The sequence below is a fragment of the Ptychodera flava genome, chromosome 7 (assembly GCF_041260155.1).
Source record: "Ptychodera flava strain L36383 chromosome 7, AS_Pfla_20210202, whole genome shotgun sequence".
Taxonomy (NCBI): domain Eukaryota; kingdom Metazoa; phylum Hemichordata; class Enteropneusta; family Ptychoderidae; genus Ptychodera; species Ptychodera flava.
Window position 1 is genome coordinate 40,869,781 of NC_091934.1, and position 24,258 is coordinate 40,894,038.

Here is a 24,258-nt window from a genome sequence, read left to right on the forward strand (position 1 = left end):
TAAGGACTACCAGTTACAAATTCTCTGGTCAGCAAATTTGTACGGGTTTCTGATTCAACTGAATTATAGTCTGGATATTCAATGGATACATTTCAATGTCTCTGTTGTTGAGAAAGAATGATCAGACATTTGTTACAAAAATCAGGACAAGTATGAGGATAGATATTTAAATTGCTTGCTTAGGCCCTGTCAATGAAAGCTGATTTTTACTTAATCCACACTGGTCATATTACACAATTGTCTGAAATACTGGTAACAGGGAAAAAGTCACAGAAAATTTGGATTTTCTACAAAAGTTTCCAGAAACTGCAAAGAGCCACTGCCATTGAACGGTGAAAGAATAGACTAAGGAATGTCAGATTATGTTACATACTGGACCATTGGCTGAGGACTAGGACAGGGGACCAATAGCTACCATACCAATTTGCTAACTCCAATTTTAACATTTTAGAGTACTGGAAATGAAATATGCACCAAATCATGTCATAAAAATTTTCATAAAGCACTGAGTACACTTGTTAATTTCAGCATACATCAGATACTTTTAGCGTAACAACATCCTGCTTAATTTTAGTTGAAAAGGTATTGGGAAATACAAGCAGTTACTGTCATAATGCAACATGTGTCCTTCCATTTCAACTAAGGGAAGCAATTTACAGATTTTTCAGTATATTAGCTCTGTTTAATGCCTCACTAGACTGAGTATTCCAGGCACACTTTCATCAATCAAACACTTGACTCTGATGGTGACTATACATGTATTATGAAATTTCCCTTCCTCATTTTGCTGACACTGATATTTTTTCTGTGAAGAACAAAAATAATTTTCCTGAGCAAGTGTGCTTTTTTCCTTTGAGTTTTTTAAATTTTTGTTATGAAACCAACCTTAGTATTTCAGCGCTGACATTTGTGTGGAACAAGGTTTCAAAAACAAGTTTGGCACCTCTAAATGTAGGTGTACTAAGATTATAAAGAAACAAGTACTTCATATTTTCAAATTCTGTTTGTCAATTTTACTTGATTGATAAAAGCATTTGGTGCTTAATAAAAGAACAGATGCTTTAATTTTGCACTAAAAATGTAGCATAAATGAGGCTTATGATTGACAAAGATATTTCAACATTTTCTCAGTATTTGCATCTTACTTTGTCAACTTTAATTATTTATTATCAATCAAATTTCCACGCTTAATGATGTGGCATTTACATGTTAATTTATTCTATTTATTTGTTTGGTCAAACAGAAATATATCTAATAAATTATGCCGACTGCTTTTGAAAGGAATTGCCTACATTCTGCATGTGTGTTATTATTTGCGTATACTGAGGTAGGTCTTAATATGGTACCACATTTTGGGGTATATGACCCTACTACTGTATGATTAACAGCTACCATCGCACACACTAAATCATAGGATTACACTCCCCTTTTTATGATCATTGGCATTTCTCTCTCGCATCAAGGCAACTTTAAACAAATTCACACAAAATTGTTATCAGCATATTGAGTGTTCCCTAAGACTGATCTGAATGATTCATTTTGCAGACAAATAGTTGGACATTTTTTCTCTTCATCAAAAATGCTATGTCATTCTTTTGTGGATGATGACATGCTAACAACTGTAATACCTGGGGTATGTTGTGTCAACTGTATCTTTTTGAGGTGATAGGAGAGACTAAGCCAACAGTCCAACATGTTAAAGCTGAATGCCAGTCTTAAAGTTCAAAGCAAGGAACTGATTCCCTCTTATATCAACACATTAGTATGTTCTCACAACTGCAAACATTTTTGTCAAATCTTAATTTTGGGTTACTTTTTATTTAGTATGGTCATAATGCTACTTCCAATGAGCAGCATTATTTTATTCAAGTTCCCCATTATGTCCAACAGTATTTTCAAGTCTTCTCTGATGAACCGTAAATTTTTTCAGGTCTCCTTAAATTCTCCCAACCTCCAGAGGTGTTTGTGAACACAGTCTACAGCATGATTGAGAATTTTAAAAATGATATCAAAATTTGCATGCTGCAAATTTTTCACGCCAGTTCCTAATAATTGCTAGATACATCTGAAACCATAAAACCTCCTTTCATTTGAATTGATGACAAAGTTTACAAAATTACTTTGTAAACTATGTGCGGTGAACAGTGACAGTGGTATAGACTGCTGGTGAATTTCTTCCAGAACAAAATCAACTCACCTCTAGAGGGCCAAAAGGGACAGTAGATTTGTACATGCATATGATGACTTCGGGAAATTCCCTGACATAAATACAGATGACACAAAGTCCATATGCAAATTGACAGTACTGTGTCAGTGACAGCTCAATAAAAACCCTTTATTGTAAGCAATACACTGTGCAGTGTGTCTTACACTGTAATACAATATATAATAAGTGATGAGCCTGTTTTAATACAAAGGAATATATTGAATGGTCATAATACTATGCAGTCATAGTGGATACTATTGGGTAAGCTGAAGCCTTCAATTTATAAAATTTTCAATGAAATGGCCATAATAAATTTTTTTCTGGTGATGAATTTAGGAGATTAAAAAATATTTTCTAAGAATATTCACTTTTTTCAATATGGAGCAATATCTGTAGCATAAACAATACATTTCCAAGAGTACATGCATTTCTTGCACTGGGAACTTATAATATGCTGTTTATAGTTTCAGAAAGGCATTACACATAACCCATTTTTTACGAAGATTCATTCAATTTCCATTAACTTGTTCACCGATTAAAATATTGGTTGAGTTCACCCTATAGCATGACACTCATTAGTATCAGGTGAGAAAAAAGTGTAAATTATGCAAATATATGCAAATCATCCAATTTCCTGGCTTCTTTTTCTCCTGTTTTCAACATTTTGAAAAAAAATTCTACTCTAGCCGGGTCAGATTTTGTGAAATTTTTACAGTTACGTTCTTTACATACTCTATAACAAAACAACAATTTTGTTTGGCAGCAAAGTTTTAAACATTTTGATTAAAAGTCATTTCAATTTTGTTCATCATGATTTTTTGACCTTGCCTTTTAAAAATGAGAATAGATAATGGCAAACAAAACTGTCATTTTTTTCTACATATGGTCTACTTTCAAATGAAATATTAAAATCATAATTTGAATGAAATTAATTTTTATCATTAATACCAAAATTAAGGTTTTCTACCCAAAACATATACCCCTTTCATCCTGTGAGTAAACTATTGCTACCATACTAAACTCTAGATTCTCTACTTTTTGAGAATATGTAGCATGAGGGGTTTTCATGTCATCTTTGACAAAGAGATATTGCCTTCAAATAAGTGTGTTGGTTAACCCTTTGAGCGCCAAAGTCAATTTTTGCAAAAATTACACCAGTCAATTTTTTTCTAATTTTTGCTAAAATTTTGATAAAAATCTGAAGCCAATAAAATGTGATGGTCATTTGGTCCAAAATTGGCAAAAAAATTACAGAAAAATTCACAAAATTGGTAAAATGTTGCACACTATAATTTTGGTGGGAAAAATTGCAGTGCTAAAAGGTTTAAATGCAACACCACCTCAACTCAATAGAATCATCGAATACACAAATTATTCCAGATGTTTGTGAATATAATCTAAAGTGTCTGCTATTTGTCATACATTAATCACAGCTGGTGAAAACATTTGGTGCTGTTTGTGATTCAAGAAAGAAATATTTATTGTTTCTGGTTATTAGCTTTGCATTGTTTTGTGTTAGGTTTAAAGTTATTCTTTAAACTATTTACATCAGGTCCCCTGTGGCGTAATCAAAAGGGGAAATGCAGCTTTCATATGGCATACAAAGCATTAATATCAAGTAGCTGTTGTTCAAAAATAGATCATACATCAGCATCGAAACTTGAAATTTTATTTGCTTTCGATATCAGCAATTCTGGCAAACAAACAATAGGCATTCTGTTTGAACTCAGCAGTGCCCTCAACAGCAACATAACAGAAGGCATCATAAAACAATTACTATTGTTGGTTTTTGACGCAGTTGAATTTCTCAAATATAGGCATAGCCCCGTCTTCAAGCATCTACATATTTGACTCAGCCACTTTCTTTTTGACATTGGTCTGAAACCCAGTGAAGACAAGCTGAAAAGGTAAACTTGAGCTTACAATGGTGATGTTATATTCACCCTGGTGAGAACTTTACCCTTGAATAATGTACATGTATTTGATTTTTATTTTTTATGATTTCAATATCACCAGTTAGAATACTCAATGCATTTTTCAGCAAAGGAATACATTATTTAATGCTCACTGAAGTTACAAGCTTTCCTTTCCTTCAATGTCTGTTTGTCATCTTAAACCTGTATGTATCTGTCATGGTGCAATATCCATCATCAATACAGGATTTGTACGGGAAGTTCTACTTCTCATGGTGTGGAACAGAGTCTGTGGATCATTTGCTATACTATCTGCCATTAATCCATGATGATAAATTGCAACCAGTAGCAAAAGCAACTAGATCCCTTTATTTACTCCTGAGAAGATACTGTTTTGTTGAATCACATCTTTTTTTTTACATCTTTTACCGATAAAATGTCAAAGTGTATCATATATTTTACAGGATTACGGATTTGTTGTAGTCACAATTCAACGACAGGAGAAGTGAACGGTGTTTTGTCATCTTCAAATTCAGCTACCTAAAGTCTTCAACTGTCAACTCTTCAATATAGTGGTATGTTGATATCATAAAGTTTAACTTTAAGCTCAAATGTTGTAATCTTTCAACAATAGATTCATAACAAATGAACTAACATAATTTGGAAATGCTAAAAACTGCCAAGAAAAACGATGACATTTAATTTTCATAATTTTGTACAGGTGACAAAATTGCAAACTTAGTTAAGGAAAGGTTTTCAAAGTGCAACAATGGATATATATAAAATGATGAATTTTGATTTAAATTTTAAGGTTGAGACGGGATAGATAGAATGAAAGATTTTTTATTTGAAGGTTGAAGGTCAAGATTGGATAGATTCAGATCAGCTGTGACACGATGTAACCAGATATGAACTGAAAATGCTCACGTGTTTCATTATATATTGCAGTTATGTGTAAATTTGAACCTTTGCTACATGTTTGCAACTTCATTGAAAGTATTATGATCAACATAATGAACAATAATCACCGCCGATTAACTCTAAAAGGTCATGAAGTATACAAATATGTAATTAGCTGAATTAAAAATATTAAAGTTCTTTGACTGCTGTCATTGTATCACCATTTTATATAGCAAGTGTAATTCCGTTGGCCAAGTCCTTCAAGCCATATACGTGAGCTGTGAAAGCTCATTAGATATGCAAATTATAAATTAGCTGACATGAAAATGTGAAATGACTTTCGATATTGTTTTAACCTGGTATAATCATCAATGTACATAGCATGTTTTGCCAACTTTGATCAAGTAAATCCCAGTATATATCCCTAATAAGCAAAGTTCATTAAATATGTCAATTAGGAATTAACTTTAGTAAAAATGCTTAATGATTGTCAATAATGTTGTATCATGGTATCTGCAATATATGTAGCAAGTTTTGTCAAATTTGGTCAAGTCAATTCAGATATGTATCTCTAATTAGGAGAGTTCATTAAATATGCAAATTAGGAATTGGCCGAAGAGAAAATGCTTAATGACTTTCAATAATATTGTATTATAGTGTCTTTCATGTACATAGCAAGTTTCATCAATTTTGATCAAGTCAATTCAGATAATATCCCCAATTATGAAAATTCATTCAATATGCAAATTAGGAATTGGCTGAAGTAAAAATGTCTCTTGACTTTCAATAATAGTATCTTTGATGTATATAGCAAGTTTCAACAACTACAATCACGTTAATTCAGATATATATCCCTAATTGGGAAAGTTCATTAAATATGCAAATTCGGAATTCGCTGAAGTAAAAATGCTTAAAGACTTTCAAAAATGTTGTATCATAGTAGCTCCAAATACATGTAGCAAGTTTCATCAACGTCGGTCCAGTCAATTCAAATATATATCCCTAATTAGCGAAGTTCATTAAATATGCAAATTAGGAATTGGCTAAAGTTAAAACACTTAATGACTTTCAATAATGTTAAATAATAGTATCTTTAATATACATACCAAGTTTGGTCAATTTTGATCGAGTCAAATCAGACATATATCCCTAATTAGGAAAGTTCATTAAATATGCAAATAAGCAACTATCTTTCATGTCACCCCTTAATGGTTCCCACTGCTGATATATCTTGGTGTGATCAACATTTGTAGCAAATCTCATCAAATTGTGTGTAGTCGTTTTTAATGTAATTAATTATGTAAATGAGCAAAAAGTATGCAAGCCACACCCACCAAAAACTAATCAGTTCTTGCCATTCGCTAACTGAATATATGTACCAGATTTGATTCTGATCTGATAAGCCGTTTTTGAGATATCGGACCAACAGACAGACAGACAGACAGACAGACAGACATCGCTGCAACATATGCTCACGTGTAAACACGTGAGCAAAAAATGAACCAAGCAGATGTAAAAATGAACCAAGCCATTTACTTGGATTATGGCATGCCATAAAACGTCTGGAATGTAAAATTTGTTTTTTTAATGTAAAGGTCATTAATTTCAACAGAAAACTCACCTTAAAAATTTCATACAAACTCAAATCAGTTCTAGATAATCATCCAAACACCCTACACAGTTGCACTCACCTCATTTTGAAGTTTTTGAGTTTTAGACTCCAAAAACTTGGTCAGTGAAAGGATAGCACTCACACAGACAGTGACAGTAGTAATATTGCCCCTACCTAGGATGCATTTGGCACCTGAAGCCCAAAAGATCCATTGCAAGTAATTGTTAACATATCTTGGTTGGTTTTTATCTTACAAAAATAAGTTTTTTCTTTGCTAACCAGAAACCCAACATGTTTTGGTTGAAGACGTCATGTATCATTCTGATGATCGTCCCTATTGTCAACGGAATTCAAAGCAACAGTGACTGCTTGGAAGATGTTGATGGAAAAAAAGATGAAAGTAAAGGGAAGGACTTGACTGACACCCAAGCTGCATGGTCAAATTTCATTCAAGAACGATTTAAGGATGCAAAATGTAGCACAAAGACTAGGCATGCCGAAAGTCAAGCGGCTTGGTCAGGTTTCATTAAAGAACGCTTAAACGATTCACGCAAAACTGCCAAGACTAAGCATGATGAAAGTCAAATTGCTTGGTCACGTTTCATTCAAGCCTTAGGCAAAAAGTAGAGCCAATGTCACCGTACAACAAGTGATGTTGAATTACATGGTATTGTTCATGCTGACTTTTTATTTTTAGCGTCCATTTTGCCATATATGGCTATAAAAACTTTTCTGTATAGGCTAGAAAAATAACTGCTTATATCACATATTCGATATTTGTTCCCTTTAGCGTAAATTTCGTGTTTTTGTATATTTTAGAATTATTTTTCCTGTTTTTTTTTGTCAAAAGTCTTCTCTTCAAAAATCACTTGTCAGGTAAGTCTCACATTTGGATTTTATATTTTTACAGGATGACCTCCTGGCCAACGGTGTCTAAAAACTTTTTTATGAATCTGTATTCTGTGTTTTGAAATGTGTACAACAGTGGCTATGATGTTGTATTCACACTTGAAAACATTCAAATATTGGATAATTTTAAATTATATTGTACTTTATACATTAAAGAAGTACATGCCTCAAAAAGGAAAGACTTTTGACCTTAGCTCAAGGAAACTTTCAACCATTCTCTTACCAAATTAACAATAAAAATCAAGGGTAACTGTACAGAGTTTGGAACTAGAGAAACAAATCACCTAAAATTTTTGAAATTTAGAAGGGCTGCCACTTCTGTGTTAAATGTACGGGAAAACACAACATTTTGATTTTAGAAAACTGAGACGGTGAAAAGTTTTCTTACCCCAAGAGCTTAAAATGAGCCCCCCCACAAGTGGTGTATCACGCGTCATCAGAAATGAATTGTGAAAATTTGGGTCAAGAATCTGTATCTGAGGCAAAATTTACCTGAAAACAGACTCAGTCTATAAACTGGTTGCCTGAATACAAACACTAATGTGATTTTAAGGAAATGTAACCAGACGTATTAAAATTAATATCACTTACTTTGCTGAGCTACAAGAAACAAGTGAATTTTCTTGATCTCTGTGCAATCTCTGAAACTTGAAGCTCCATCAAACTGAAGGAAAATAAAATTGTCACATTTACAATACATTTACTTTATTCCAACTACATACCTTTTGCAATGATTCTTAGATTTTCGTAAACAGATATAGTACCAAGGGACAACAATCTGTCCTTTCAACAATTTCAGCTTGTACTTTTGTTCATACATTACACATTCTTTACTGTAAGCAAATGCAATTGCTATATATGAAAATTGTCTGTCAACATACCTCTGTATGTACAGCAAGTGTTTTATTATTTGCAATATAATTTCTTTTTAAATAGATTTAAATTTAATGATATCAGCGTTATGTATATTATTTATATATGGATACTCTGTTGACTGCATGAAATTTTTACATGTTATAATGTTTTAAGTAGTGAGCTTTACCAGCATGAGTTCATGTATTATGAAAGATTGCTGCTAGATTTTGTCAGACCTGTACAGTTGTAAAAAAATGATATTTCAATGAGAAATTCGGCAAATTTTAAACAGCTCAGTGACCTGAACAAAGCTCACTATGGCCACCAAATTCAGTGAGTTGAATGAAGATTTTTTGTATTGGTTATCTTGACAATAACTTGAATAAACTTCACAAGGAAATATTTAAGTACCTGTTGCTTCTGGTGTACAGAGAGATTAAAAGCAATGTCAGGGAGCAAGGGCAAAAAGCCATGTTTAAACAGCAGTTCCATACCCTGCAACAGATATATGTCAAAAGCAGCTGATGTCTAAAATTCCACCAAGATTCACACGGATAAAAACAGAATTGACTGATTTTGAAGTATGCTAAATTTGTGAATTTTCAACAATTGGATGATGTATATTTAGAAACCAGACATGTAAAAATTTTGTTCATAAACATGCACAGCTTGAATATTCCAAGCATTACAGCACACCTAATGAATTTTTCGCTTTCATCATAATGATGTACATACGCAGAAAATTGACTTAGAGGGAGCACTATTATTTAGAAGCAACAGTAATTCTAATGATGGGCAAAATATATATTAAAGGTATACTGTCACCTGTTCAAATTTTGCCACAGTTACTATGGAAAGAGAAAATCTAACCAATTACAGATTTTAAGTGGGTGGCTGCTCTTTAAAAACAGTGCCCTCACAAGGGCATTTTGAATACCAAGGAACATCCCTTTGACCATATATGGGCATATTTAGATTACAGCAAAAAAAAAGGATGGTTGGACAGTCTCATATACATTACGTATACTTTTTTGTATGTTCCACACAAGTTTGTAGATAACATTGTAGATAAAAAGAACCGACTCATTTGAGTGAAATACTAATCATGTAACTCTCCACTCCACTGTTTATCCTTGTGTGTCTATAAAAACAGATTGGTATCAATAGGTATACATTGTATTATGGTTTGTTTAGCCAGAGTGCTGTCCTAATTAACTTCGGTCTCTACTATCAACTCGATAACTAATTTAGCAATTCCCTTGTGTGTTCTATCTAGACACTCAAACGAGTCTGTTCTTTTTATCTACCATGCTATCTATAAAACTTGTGAGCCACTTACAAAATAGTAAACGTAATGTATATGAGACTGTCCAACCTTCCTATTTTTTGTAGTAGGTCATATGAAATACACAAAAGTGCATAAAAAGATATGGTACCACATCACATACAATAAAATAGCCCCATCTCTTGGTAGCAATGTCAGGAGCTCACATAATCAACATGTCCTGCATAATGTTAATTTAGTAATCTGAAATTTGTTAAATGTCACTCAACTGCGAAATAATGATATGCACAAAATTTTGTGATATATTTTAGAGGTTAAGTCAATCAAAATATGCATATTTTTCACCATTTCCATAGTTCCATGGGCAGCATTATTTCTTTACAAGTCCCTTTTACATGTCCCACAGTATTATCAGGTCCTTTCTTATATACCCTAAATTTTTTCAAGTCCTCATAAAATCATCAAAAATGTTCCCCTACCTCAAGGTGTTTGCGAAAACTGCTTTGATGCTTATGAATTTCTTCGAAATTTTCTTTGAAAAATCAAAAGTCGATGATCTCTATAGGTCAAGCAACAAGCAAAATGGACAGTAGATATGTAAATGTGCTTGTGGTGACTTTAGGAAATCCCCTGACACAAATAAAGATGAAAAAATACTGTCAAGGACAGTGTGCTCACATTCGGTTTGAATTGGTAAATTCAAGAAATATTTAAACCAGAAATACAAGAACGACAAAAGCAAATAAGGTCTGTAACTTAGGTACTGGAGGTCATCTTTAGGAACATGCATATCAACTTCTATAGCAATGGGACAAGCAGATCCTACATACATAAGCAAATGTCAACAAAAATATTGGCCAGAGAAGCTTAAGAAAAAGAAAAGGTGGGAGAGTGGGGAAAAAATAAAGAGTGGGAAAAATGTAAAAAGGTAAAAAGTAATGCTACCTCATCAATCTTCTAGCCCCTACCCCCTCCTGAATATCAAATGTTCCACCCCTTGGTTGACCATAAGTACATAAGACCAGCTGGCAGGAAATATATTTACAACATTGGGGATGTTTTAATTACTGCTACATATGAGTGCTATCATTCGAATGTAAACAGCACTTAAATCAGTTACAGATAGTGAAATTCCTTCCACTGGGGGGGGGGGGGGATTATGACATCTGGAATTATCCTGGATCCAAATTTCTCATCAGTTCTTGTGTGTCTTACATGCAAAAGTTGCAAAAATTGGTTCGAAATGAAAAAATTTACCTCAGCTTTGTTTTCTGGATCAAATTTTACTACAAATTGATACCAAATATGACAAAATTATGTTCACAGCCTTCGAAACTCGCTCACAACATATCCTGGGTTGGTGTAGGTCATTTAAGGTCACAAACTGAGAAAATTACCTAAAATATAAAAATTTAGGGGTTTCCCAACACTTTGAGAAGAAAATTTATCTAATAACATCACTCGGGACTTTTGTACCAAATTACAAAGCTATCAGACAAGTAATTTTGAGAACAAGTTTTCTTGACCAAAATTGTCTAAAATTGTCTTACAAATACAAATTTGCATATTTCAGGACAATTTCCACATATCTAAATATTGTCATCTCTGGACATTTGTACACCAAATATAAAAGCTGTCTGTCCAGGGGCTTTGAAAAGAAAATATTTTTTACGATTTTTTGACCAAAAATGACAAAAATTGCCCCAAAACAGTAATATTTCCAATTTTGTCGTAATTTCAACAATTAGAAGGGTAACACCCTTGCAAACATCCAATCCAAATTTGAGGGCAATTGGACTAGCAGTTTCAGAGAAGAAGAAATTTTACTTACAATGAGAAAAATAACCAAAAATTCAGCAAAAATACAAAATTCGAGATGTCTTCACGATATTCATAAAACTGATTTTGATCAACGTTAGGAACCTGTATACCAAATATCAAAGCTATCAAATCAGCAGTTTTTGAATAAAAAAAATTTTGACCAAAAATTAAGAAAATTTCCCCCAAATTACAAATATGAAAATTTCAATTCAATTTGTATAAACTTGACTGAGGTCATCCTGAGGAACATGTATACCAACTTTCAAAGCAATCAGATGAGTGGTTTCAGAGAAAAACATTTTTTGACTAAAAACTGAAAAAATTACCCCAAAAATAGAACCATGCAAATTTAATCCTAAATTTTAAACACCTAATGTAGAATACCTACAGGAAGCTGCACACCAATTTTCAACCCAATCTGACCAACGGTTACAGAGTTTTAGCAATTTGCAGGGTTTTTTCCTTTTTTCCCCTCATTTGCATATTTTTGACACTGACAAGTTCATTTGAACAATTCACATCTCCACCCCTAGGTGCACCTGTACACCAAATACTAAGACAGTAATTGCTGCGGTTTAGGTGTTTTTGACGTGGACGGACATACATACATACATACTTACAGACATGCAAATCGGATGCAAATGAACTGATTCAGCTTATACGATAACCTCACATTGGTATACCAAATGTGAGCTAAAAAAACTTATATGTAAATTTACTGACCTCAATAGCAGAGGGTGTGTTAATGACAACCCCATATTAAGTAACATTATAAACAATACGGTATGACGATGAGCATGGAAATCCCAATAGAAATCCCAATGGAAATCCAAGAGAAAGGAAAAATGAATATGCAAAAAGCTGCAGTTGTATGCAGGCATTGTGAATAACTGTGTAAAAGCTGATCCCTCTAACACATGAAACTTTAATTGAAATGGCCATGAGGTATTTTTTGATGATCAATTTACAAAATTAAAATGTTTCTCAGCATATTCACACTTTTCCCAGTGTAATCCAAATTGTATTTCCATGTCCTTCACGTGAAAGTTATGTTGTTTATATTGTTAAACTCAAAAGCATTTTGAACATAAACATAGATTATTCCTAATGTAAGAGAATATTTGATCTAATTGGTGAAATTTCGTTTCATATGATAATCAAAGCGGAGAAAACAGTTGGTGCTTTTGGTGATGAAAGAAACTTGGAAGGAAATCTTGCTTCTGGTCTTTGGCTTCACATTGTTTTATGTTCTAATTGGATCAGGTTCCCTTCAACACAATCAAAAGGGAAATGTAGCTTGCATGTGACACAGCACTTCTACTGTTGGTCAAGTACCTTTCATTTTATTCAAAAATAGATCATACATCAGCATTCAAACTTGCAGATTTATTTGCTTTTATATTTGTTATCAGCAATGCTGTCAATCGAACAATAGCCAATATTTGAACTCCGCAGGGTTTTCCTCAACAACATAGGCATTAATATAACATACGGTAAATCTAGTGTTAGTAGTTTTTGTTTTGTTGAATTACTCCAATATGGTATATTACCCACAGCTTCAAGCATGTACATATTTGAGTCAGCCATTTTCTTTCAAAAATTTGCCTAAAATCTAGTGAAGACAGGATTATAAGGTAAACTCAAGCTAACAATTCTGATATCATTTCCACCTTTCTGAATAATTTACTTGATTTTTACTTTGTAGATGTTATTATTATGAACAAGAGTACTAATTGCAATTATCAGCAAAGGAAAACATTATGTTATGCTTGCTGAAGTCATAACTACTTCCTTTTCATTCGATGTCAAAACTGTGTCACATTTAATACCAGTATGAAGCTGTCAGCGAAACTAAACATTGCATAAACCATTGTTGTCAATGTCTTGACAACCAGCTACTGGGGGGAAAACAGTGTTTGTAATATATTTCATGAGAGACAGCATATCATCTGAAGTTAAAATGTACAAAAACTTATCTCTTTCATCTAAACTATCAAAGCTTGGATAATACAACTTCAGTGAAGAAAACAAAAGAAAAGAGAGCTTTTCTATCATTATATATTTAGAATAGTGAAATTCATCCTCTGTTGAAGACTAAATTCATGGTTTTGACCTCTTGCCAAACTCTATTATTTTGTAAATAGTGATCAGAATAAAAAGTTTTGTGACCAATTTTCAGCAGTTTAGGTTCTTGATATGCAGTAATTACAAAATTTCTTAAGCAAACTTAGTTTTAATTTGTTGGCACATTCTGAGCTTTCCCCCTTTAATGTTTACACGTCCAGTAAATACTTGTGAAATTTCAAATTATTCAAGCTTATTGATCAAATACATAAAAAAGCAGTGTATAAGACAATAAAAATCTCAGTTAATATTTTATGTGATACAGACTTAGAAGCTGACGCGTCAAATTAACCATGATATCATTGTGTCAATCATGACAATGCTTAACATATAAGTTATTCTGGGTCATTTAACAGTGACATGTTACAAATACGTGACCAAATATTTCTCTCACTTTAAGTTTCTAGTATACTGTATTGAATGAATTAAAACCACTTCAATTACATCTTGCATAAAGATATGCTGAATGTAACAGAATGTCATCAGTAATAACTAGACTATGCCAATATTTTATTATTATTATTATTATTATTATTTATTTAGTTCAGGAATCTATACATCCCATATCAAAAATACATGTTAATATGTGTTTTTAATACTATGACAATTTTGATTGGATATTTTCCATGTTCACCTACAATGCTATTCTTTGGAGCATGTTCTGCAACTCCTAGTAGATATCTTTAAAAAGAAAGCTAAAATCATTGCAGAAATTTCTCTTATCATTAATTTCATTCGCCCAAGTTTCACATCCATAGGTCAGAATTGGAACCATCAAATGATCAAAAAGATCTAAAGCAACATTTACCCAAAAATTCCTGCCATAAGGAAATACCTTTATGAAGACAAAATAGTCTTTGTAGCACAACCAAAGTAACAGTATTCTTTCACCACATCAAGGGAAAGACCATCACCGGTAAGTAAAGCTCCCTTCAGTAAGTGATTATTTTTGTTAAAAACCATAACCTTTGATTTCTTCATAATTTCTTTGAAATGGCAACCATGAGGTTTTTTCTGGTGATCAGAATTTAGATTTCTTGATATTCATACTTTTTTCCACATAAACAATACCATTCCAATTGTTCTTTTACCGGTTCCATGATGCAATGTGCGCCAGGGTATTCAAAGCGTACGTTACGCATAGAACTTTTTAGCCGTAGGGTACACGCAGGTTACGTTAATCATAGAACTCTATGGCAGGGTACATCCTGACCTATATTTTCATTGCTGATGGTTAGATTATACACGGGGCATTATTTAGTATTGCAAATTTGTGTCATTCTTCTATAACAGTTTGTTGTACAACACAAATCAGCATGTTTTCGATGTTTTGAGTGTATATACAGTGTTTGATATAACCACTGCAATACATTATGGGATAACCGGTAAATGGTCTGTTGCACATACGTGTCCTTCACCCTGAACTTATTTCCACATATCATATGAATTGTTAGCATGTAGACTGTTTAGTTTCTTTAAGTTGTTTTGCCAGAATTGCAATTTCTCATTTTGAACAAGGTTTTTAAACTTCTTTTTTTTGTGTAATATAATTTTTAACTGACTGTCATATGGAGCTTTATTTAATATTTGCTGCATCACAGCTTTTGTCAAACCATTTTGATTTCTTTCTCTTTAAATTTTTCTTTCTCTGCTTTTGTCTATTGAAAATTCCACTGCAGGCTTTATCTAAGATGTCATTAAAATGCTTAGTGGCTGAGTTAATGTCAGATTTGTTATTACCAATACTAGAATTCAAAAATTCTGCAAAATCTTTTTTGTAGCTCATCTGATGCTAATCTATCCGTGTATTATTGAAAACAGATAACTTATCCCATTTCCATTTTGGTGTATGTGAATGCAGCCTAACTGGGGATGGAGGGTCAAAGAAAGCGCCAGAAAAATGTGCCATTTTCCTTCCCTTATGAAAATTTTAGCCTCTGACAAGATTTTCTGGAGCTCTCCAGAAAAGGACCCGCACTGGTCCAGGAGCTCTCCAGGGCCATCTTTCCTGGACAGCCTGGCATGGCTAAGCAAATAGGTTTGCTGGATCCCTCTCGGAAAGATTAATGTCACTCTGCCTTACAAAAATCAACCTAACTTCAGCACTCTGACTAACTGCTGCTGAGAAACAGCTATCACCCAGCCATCACCTTACCACATACTTTACACCATTCAATAGGTATGCTCACATCATAGAACAGCTAATATAACCGATGAATTATGTTGACCTTAACACTAGTGACCTCTGACCCCACTTGATACACTTGATCAGACCTATTGAAAATCATGTCATTGTCATTGTGTCCCAATTTATTGCAAGGTTTCACCTGACAGCAAAAGAACACTGTTCAAAATGTTTTTTCTAGCATTAGTCTATGGGCCCGGAGTGTATGCATGAGTAGCATTTCCGAATTTTGGTGTTTCTTGAGGCTAAATCAGTACAAAAACATTAGCATTTGTGTACTCGAGCTCCAATGGAGTAGCCGTACCCTTGTTTTATATCAAATTTTGCGTGACAGATGAAATAAAAGATAAATCTTTGTTTCTCAGAACTAGAGAAGTGTAACTTGTCTAACTAGTGAAGGTTTGTGCTTATCCGAGTTTTCTGGTATGGAACGTAAACTTTAATACCTAGCAAGAGTTTTCTGTAGCATCTATGGCTAAATGTACACTGTTTTTATCGTCTGGTGTTTTCCTGTTGGTTTCCGCTAGAATCCAAAATGTTATCTTCATCGTTATCAGAACAATTGTCATGGCTGATATCAAAAAAGATGTCAAAATCTCTGTCAGAACTTGGAACGTTGACATCCAAAAGCAAACTGTACATATGCACAACATCAGTTTGATCGTTAATGAGATTAAATGCACGTACAAAGTATTCTTAACTTAATTTCTTCCAAGCCAGCTTGTACAAGTAAAGAACTGCAGTTGCCTGTCCTGTTTTTCTCTAGGGTCTATGATTTTTCCAAATTGTTGACCTGGCAATGTATGAAGCTCGGTTTCATACTCACAACAGTACTGGGCACAAAGGGAAATACAGGGCTGTTAGTTACATCTGTCAATCAAATAATGAAATGGTTTTATCAAAAATGGATTCAGATTGTACTAAGATTCAACAAATTTCATCGTCACATAATAAGCAATTTTTCTGCATGACTGGTAGCAACATCCCTGTAGTAAACACACTTTTATTCAATAACACAATTATTAAAACCAACAAAAACTACATTTCACAAATAGCCAATATTTCAAGCCATAGTTTTTTCAAATGAGACACAGCTTATTAGTATCAAAACTAGTGAGACAGGGATATACATCCAAAAGACTCGTGAGGACTTTCAAAAAGTTCTACGGTTGATATTATGACATTGTGGCCAAATATGACACCTCGGTCACTCAAATGATTAGCGACAGCATTCCCGGCTTTGACTTATAACAGTGATTCATATACTGTATCACTTCATACAATATTAGACAATTTTGGGACCAATCCTGACGGGTGTAGCATGCTAGCAGGGTACGCTTACCCATTCCGGACACCTGGTACCACCACTAACTATCAGTGGTTCAGGATGGTCCTACTTAAATTTGTAAATCTCAAATGTCCCATGGACCTGGTAATGTATTACCTTGAATGAAAATGATTATTGGACCAGTTTTATGTCATATTGCCAAACCCAGGTGGATATGTCTGCTGGTGGACTTCAGTCCCCGAGCATATCAGTAGCCTGGTATTCAATAATCTATATACAACATGAATAGTACAAGAAATTTGAATACCGGTTTGGGTCCAGACCGGATCGACAAAACTACCCCTGATGGGCCATTGAGGGCGAATGGTTCGTCAGCCAGACTGTGCCCACAGATTATATTAAAAGATGTCCTTAAAGGAAATTTTGAATGTGACTGCTCTGTGTCGCCATGTCACACAAGGAATTGTAAAACATGTGCAATTTTAATAACTGACACTATAATGCAGAGCAACTTATCCAAAAAGACGTACCACACTAAGGCTTTTGAAGACCTTTCTTGCCAAACCAAAAACGTCATTTATGACATTGACTGTACTTTGTGTGGGTTGATATATGTCGGAGAGACTGGAGAAAAACTATCCAAGAGGATGTGTGGCCATAGGTCAGGTATAAATAATAACTTGCCGACGTGCCTATACACTCATTTTAACGGTCCTCAACATTCAATAGTAAACATGAAAGTCAGAATATTGGAAAAAATCTATCATCCTTCCAATAGTTCTAAACTTAGCAGGAGCTACCGCAAGCAACGTGAACACTATTGGATCACTGAACTTGGCACAGCTATGCCCTATGGATGTAACGATAACATTCTTGGGGTGGGTAATTTATCCAGCCCTAGGGGGAGTCGTGTAAATGTGATGGGTTTATTTAACTCTCACACTAGAAGACGACGAAGCCATGGGCATAGACATGGTAATACCAGCAGTCCTCCCAAGTTCAGTGATCTATTGTCTATTCTTAATCAACCGTTAGGAGTTCACAAAATAAGAACTACTTTGTTTGCTTGCTCCTTGCAGAAATTGAGATCTTTACTGTCAAGAGTTCAAACGATGAACATCAACCAAAACAGCCCTGATTATCGTTTAGTTCAAATTATAATCGATATCAGCAATTACCGGCTGTTTAAGCCAGTAAGGACAGAACTGTTGAACAATGACAAGCGTTTATTTTTTCATGTACAATTTGCAAACAAAGGGATTGACCAAATAAACATCAGCAATATATTGCATGATAAGAAAGTTGTGGAAAAAATACCTCCATATTTAAATTTCAAGAACCACCTATAGTTTCCTACTCATACACAAAAACCATTGGTAGGAAACTTTTTAACTATAACAATGTCTTGAAAAATTTCAACTTTCCATCAAACAACAGCAGAACTTGCAATTGCTTGTCATCCCCCTTTTGCTATAAACCACTTGGTCACATAATAACTGGTGACCTGTCCATCATTACCAACAGCAAACTCCGGCAACTCTTTCAATATGGCCCAAAATATCGGGAGCCACAAAATATTAATTGGAAATTTAATTTCAAATTATCATGGATGCCGCTGAAAAATATGCGAGACAGTGGGCTGCAGTTGAGGAAGTTGATGTGGAATGCCTCTCTGACTGGCTGAGCAAAGTCAGAGACAAATTAAAATCACGTATTTCACATCTCCGTTCTCCCACTAAAGGAGTAAATTCTTCCTCAGTATTAGATGACCCATCTGTCAAAGCATGCCTTGATGCTTTACACAACGAATATGTTGTAGTTCCTGCAGACAAAGCTTCAAACAACATTATCTTTGTATGTAGGAATTATTATATCCAGTGTATAATAGATGAATTAAATCTTCATTCAGATAAGAGTAATACAACCTATACTCTTTCCACCCTATCTGATGAAGATATTTTTCAAACCATTCATCTATGCTCAGTGAATTTGGCATTCCTTTGAAAGAGAAGGACAAAACACTGCCTATGTTGTATTGGATACCTAAACTGCACAAGAACCCTTACAAACATCGGTTTATTGCAGGATCAAGCAAATGCACTACTAAACATCTGTCACAATTATTGACTATAATTTTAACAACCATCAAAAATGGTCTTTTTCGATATTGTGACAAAGTGTATGAAACGAGTGGGTTGAATCAAATGTGGATATTAAAAAATCCAAGGAATTGTTGCTTGATTTAAACGTCAAGAAAAACAAGTACAGGTCAATCCGAACATTTGACTTTTCCACACTATACACCACAATTCCCCACGATAAACTTAAAACAAGGCTGTCATCTCTTGTTAAACAAGCTTTCCTGCATAAAAATGGCAGTAGAAGGTACCAATACATTATCATCAAACATGGGTCAGGTTATTTTAGTAACAACATGGATGCCAGCACAAATACACAAATGAAGAAATTATTAACATGCTTAATTTCTTAATCGACAACATATTTGTTAAGTTTGGTGGTATGACCTTTCAACAATCTATCGGCATACCAATGGGTACAAATTGTGCACCACTTCTTGCTGACTTATTTCTCTATTCATATGAAGCAGAGTTCCTACTATCTCTCTACAAAGCAGGGTCTAAAAAACTTGCAAGGCGTTTTAACAACACGCGCAGATATATTGATGATCTGATTAGTCTAAACAATCCAGACATATCAAATTACTTACATCATATATACCCTGATGAATTGGAAATCAAAGAAACAACTGAGAGTAGGAACTCAGCTTCATATCTTGATCTGTTCCTGGAAGTGGGTACTAATGGACTACACACCAAGCTGTATGACAAAAGGGATGATTTTGATTTTGAAATCATAAATTATCCCCACTTATCAAGTAATATTCCATCTGCACCTGCTTACGGTGTGTATGTGTCTCAACTTCTCAGATATTTTAGGGCTTGTGATTCCTATGCGGATTTTCAAATGAGACACAGCTTATTAGTATCAAAACTAGTGAGACAGGGATATACATCCAAAAGACTCGTGAGGACTTTCAAAAAGTTCTACGGTCGACATTGTGGCCAAATATGACACCTCGGTCACTCAAATGATTAGCGACAGCATTCCCGGCTTTGACTTATAACAGTGATTCATATACTGTATCACTTCATACAATATTTAGACAATTTGGGGACCAATCCTGACGGGTGTAGCATGCTAGCAGGGTACGCTTACCCATTCCGGACACCTGGTCCACCACTAACTATCAGTGGTTCAGGATGGTCCTACTTAAATTTGTAAATCTCAAATGTCCCATGGACCTGGTAATGTATTACCTTGAATGAAAATGATTATTGGACCAGTTTTATGTCATATTTTTGCAATGTTATTATTATTATTATTATTATTATTATTATACTTTATTTAACGAGGGTAGTCCGATTTACAAAATGAATTGTAATTTCCATCAGAGCCCTCTAAAATAAGTCCATTGTCATACAAAGAGAAAGCATACATGTCATGGTGAAAGACAGGAAATTTCAGAATCAGATTTTGAGTAATTTCACTGAAAAAACTTTTTGGATTAAGACTTTTTGACCATGTTGTAAGATTTATTTTGTGCCATTGCACAGTAGTTATCTTCTCAACGTTGATGCCATATGCTTAAATTTACATTAAAATAGAAGCACCCCTGTCAAATTTCAAAGCCCCCAGAGCCAGTAGTTTTTGAGAGTGTAAATTTTGACCATTTTTCACATTTTGCTCATTCTGGCAACTTTGAACAAAATTAGCAAAATTTTCACCCTTACAGGTCTCTGTGGTAACTTTGCTATTAAAATTTTTGATCAATCGTTCCTACAGTTGCATATTTTTGAAACCTGTAGGTCTTAAAATTCCATCCTCGACGGAAAAATATATGTATATGCAAATTATCAAGAGGGTAAATTCCATCATTTATGGATGTACAGAATGACACACAGACATACATACATATATACATACAAGTGATCAACACAGACATACTGTACATATATACATACATACATACTATGAGGTTATTATGAAAATACCGCAAAGGATCACAAGGACATCGGCGGAGCGTATCACCTGACACGAAGTGGAGGCAGCGCTAATGTCCGAGTGCATCCTTTGCAGTATTTTCGTAATAATCTTATTATTATACATCTTATATTTGTGACTGGGGCATCAAATTGTCAGAGTAGTGACCGTTTTCACATGTCAATTTTTTTTCCGATTTTATCGCGCCAGTGTGGAACGCTATCTCAGACGTGCTTCTGCAAGCTTTGGAGTGTGTGCACTACACACGTACGTACAGAGCGCGCGCGAGACTTGTCCTGGCACTTGTCCAATGGGTCCCTTGAAACTGTTCAACGGTGTACTCGCAGATATAGCTGCACGGGATGGGGTGCCTAGAAACCGTTCCTGTTACAGAACGGGCATTCCGTACGGCTTTTTTAGCGCACGCAAATTTCTATTGTTCTTGATGGTAGATGTATAATAAATACATGTTAACAGATAGACAGAGATAGACAGATACTAGATGGTTACAAAATGGTTTCTTTGTTTCCTTTTCTATGTAGAAAACTAACATGGAATGTTGCAACACTTTGTTAACCGCCATTCTGTTAATAATGATCACTGTCAGAGGAACTCAAAGCCATCCTGGTTACCTCTCTGAAGACAATATTAATGAGAATAAAGTGGACAGCACAAGTAAGGGCTTGACAGCTATTCGGTCGCATTTAAAGCAAAAATGCCTACATGAAGCATGCAAAGCTGCCAAGACTAATCATACTGAAAGTATTGAACTCTTGAATAATACAAGCACTAGCCAGACTAAGGTTAAACCTGGGCTAGAACATGCATTAGCATTAGCACAATTACAGGTATTTCCATTACTGACTATGCATAATGTAAATCTAGCTGATTCGTTTGGTTTCAAGAGAGAACCCTTAAATAATACAAGCACTAACCAGACTAAGGTTACAGATAGAGTTTGGCAAGGACATGTATCAGCATTTGCACGATTATTTTCATTACTGATTGTTTTGATTGTGTTCATGCTACTTATATTAGGTATAGTATTCACCATATTTACTAATGGGTGCAATCAATGGACAAAGTCTTTGGGCTTTAATTACAGTAGATTTGATAATTCAGACAATGGAACAGGAACACCTGTCACCCCCAGATGTTTTCATCACCAATCATCACAACAAACAAGTTCATCTATAATCACAGAAAGAGAAAGAGAAACTTTATATTATGAAATTTCAGAGGAAGTGCTTTTGCTTGGACATGATAAATTTGAAGTGAACTTAGTCTGTACAGATGAGGACCAGCAATGGGCCTTTAGCAACATTAAAATGCCTCTCCAAAACCATAAGCTAAAAGTCTATGCAGAAAGAACAGATGCTGTTGCAGTCGCAAAGTACAGCAATACGTGAAACCAATAAAACCATATTCATCCTAAGCAGAGATTTCCTCACGGATTTGAAATGCTCAAAACAGGTATTGATGGCAATGATGGAGAATAGGAAAAGAAAACCAATTATTTTTGTCGCAAGAGAAAATGTTGAAAAGATTGCCAGTGGAGATGCCTTAAGAGTGATAATGTGTGAAAAACACAAAGTCTACCCAGCTGGTTCAATAAAAGAGAAACAAAAATTTATCAACTGGCTGAAAAAACAAATCAGGAGCCCTGGGACAGTTACCCTACAAAGAAATAAGAAAAAATGTCCATGTAAGTGTAAACTGCAAGTGCATGGCACATCAATTGGCAGAGAAAGTTTATCTGGAAGTGCAGTCAGCATTTCAGGGCAAGAGTATGACTTTTATGCATGTGTTATGAATGCAGATGGTGAAGATGAATGGACAATATCAAACATAGTCACACCATTGAAACAACACTTTGGGTACAAAATATGCCATATGAAGGATAATATTGTTGGTGGTGTCTCATACTTTGAACAGTGTTATTTTACTATTCAAGGAAGTAACAAGACAGTATTCATCTTGAGTAATATGTTTTTTAGTAAAGTGAGGAATATTTACATACTAATGGCAGCCTTAACGCAGCGGGACTATAATAGAGATGTTGTTACCCTTGTCTTCAAGGAAGAAATAAATTATGAGGATACAAGTATTGATGAAAATTTATTGATGGTTGAAAAACACAAAAAGTTCCCACAAAATGGCAGTAATAATGATAAAGAAATATTCATAAAATGGTTGATTGAAGAAATTAAGAAACCTGGAACTGTTTAGTTTACAGAGCACAAATATTGCTGCCGTTGTGTACAAGCCAACAGAAGGTCTCAATATACTAAATTTTAGAAACCTAGTTACATCTTGTTAAATACCAGATGTGAACTGAATATGTTCAGTTGTATCAGAAACTTGGGTGCAAAGCACTGGTAAATGTTTTGACTACAAAGAGGAAATAACCTGTCAAATTTATGTTGAACATAGGTATTTGTTCTAGATTTTATTCTGGGAAATTTCAAAGACCATCATCTTTGTTTTCTGTGAATTTATAGGCATTGTATCTAACTTGCATCAGTGTGTGATGGAATTCTTACCATAATTAAGCTTTCATTTCAATTTTATGAACATTAGAACAAGTCACTTGTACAGTACAGTAGTGTCATCTGCATACTTTATAAGATAAATTTGTTCATATGTATTAGCATCGCAACTAAACACGGACAAATCATTATTGAAAAGGAGAACGTGCAGAGGGTATAAACAAAGCACTGTGGTTCTCCAATGGTGACCTGTTGGCGCAGGTCACAAAGAAACTAGTAAAGTTGACCATTTAGGAAGCTTTAATATGAAATGTTCATGTTTATCTTGATAACTACTTGCCTGAGGGGAAAGTGTTATTTCACCCTATGGCTATGGCCCTAATGATTTACTGAGTGTAGTTTTTGCTTTATGGATTATTTGTTTTGTGATCACAGCTTCCTAGCTACGGTACTCAGCATTAAATCTTGAATCAGCTTCATTGTACCTGAAATTTGTTAACTAAATTTATCACCATTCTTGGCATTATAAGTTGTAAAGTGGTTATATTCTGGTCTCTTCTTTTATAATTTATAATCATTTGTGTTTCTGTTTATACAAATATTGAAAAC

The 24,258-nt window shown here is 34.3% G+C and overlaps 1 long non-coding RNA gene across 2 annotated transcripts; it reads left to right on the forward strand.

The window, feature by feature from the left end:
* The first annotated feature begins 2,365 nt into the window (after positions 1 to 2,365).
* Positions 2,366 to 8,802, forward strand: LOC139136235 (uncharacterized). 2 transcript variants are annotated; one of them, XR_011553164.1, is made up of 4 exons: positions 2,366 to 2,467; positions 4,024 to 4,113; positions 4,584 to 4,694; positions 6,914 to 8,802. It is a non-coding gene; the product is annotated as an uncharacterized lncRNA (long non-coding RNA). The 2 variants fall into 2 exon arrangements; XR_011553163.1 differs by lacking the exon at positions 2,366 to 2,467 and having other exon boundaries at positions 3,810 to 4,113.
* The last annotated feature ends 15,456 nt before the right edge of the window (positions 8,803 to 24,258 follow it).